Below are 1,051 nucleotides of genomic sequence, written 5' to 3' on the forward strand. Positions count from 1 at the left end.
GGGAACAGATCGTGCAGTGTTGTAAATCCGCGTTCATCTTGATATCATATGCGCGTGCGCGAACATCTTGCACATGCGTAGAGAGGATTGTGCTGGCAGGACGGATCGTGTACCGACAACATGTATAATCAACTCTAACTCAGCGTAGGAAGCAATGAGTGTGTGTGTGTGTGTGTGTGTTTGTGTGCGTGCCTGTGTGGGGGAGGGCGCTCGACATGCTTGTAATGGCTCCTGGTAGAGCCCAAGCAATATATTGGCGGGCCATTATTATGCATTTCCCGATATATCGGTATAGGCATTTATAATGGCAGATTTTAAAAACTGTTTTTTATATGTTCATATATTCAGAGGGGGAATGACATGCAGCAAAGGGTCACAGGTCAGAGTCAAACCCGAGTAGTAAACCTCTACATATGGGCGCCCCCCCCCTCTACCAGCTGAGCTATCCGGGCGCCAGAGCAGTGCATCTTTTTCATTGATTTCCCAGCAGGAATTCCCTTGGCGACTGATGGCTGGTGTCGGCCCTCTGATGGATGCCGTGGAGGCTCGCTCGTCCTTGCAGTGGGATCGAGGCCGTTAAACTCTCCCAGTATTAATATTCCCAGACACTTTGGTGACACGGAGGCCTGTGGATCGACCTCTTCACGACACTAATCCTCTTATAGTGATCCTACAGCGGCGCTCGGAGGGAGGTCCGGGACTATTACTCGAGGTGAAGAAAAGGTCTGTACAACATCCTCTTCTAAGATGATACCAATTAATCCCGTCTTTATCTCCCCGGTGCACCTCCACTTCTCATTGAAGCTCTCAAGGAGCCCCGAGGGGTCGGCTCCTGGAGATATCCAGGTGAGGCTAAACCCTCCATATCATCAGCTTTAAGGTAACTTGTTGAACCCCACCACTTACGTCTGTTATCTCTACAAGTATCAGTAGAGCTGCTATCGTATGGAAAGATTTCCCCAGCGGCTCCTCCAACTTTAGTCCCACACCTTCTAACTGCAATATGCAGCTCCAACACATTGTAAATCCAAAGGCCAAGGGAACTTTATCA

General features: G+C 49.3%; 1 protein-coding gene and 1 long non-coding RNA gene across 2 annotated transcripts in view; one reads left to right on the forward strand and one right to left on the reverse strand.

Moving 5' to 3' along the window:
* The window catches only part of si:cabz01090165.1 (leucine-rich repeat and fibronectin type III domain-containing protein 1-like protein), a 428,959-nt gene that overhangs the window by 30,125 nt on the left and 397,783 nt on the right, over window positions 1–1,051 (reverse strand). The window lies entirely within an intron of this gene.
* Window positions 1–1,051, forward strand: part of LOC116685727 (uncharacterized) — a 21,170-nt gene that overhangs the window by 14,910 nt on the left and 5,209 nt on the right. The gene's annotated exons all lie outside the window — the stretch shown is intronic.

The sequence above is a fragment of the Etheostoma spectabile genome, unplaced genomic scaffold, assembly GCF_008692095.1.
Source record: "Etheostoma spectabile isolate EspeVRDwgs_2016 unplaced genomic scaffold, UIUC_Espe_1.0 scaffold172, whole genome shotgun sequence".
NCBI lineage: Eukaryota > Metazoa > Chordata > Actinopteri > Perciformes > Percidae > Etheostoma > Etheostoma spectabile.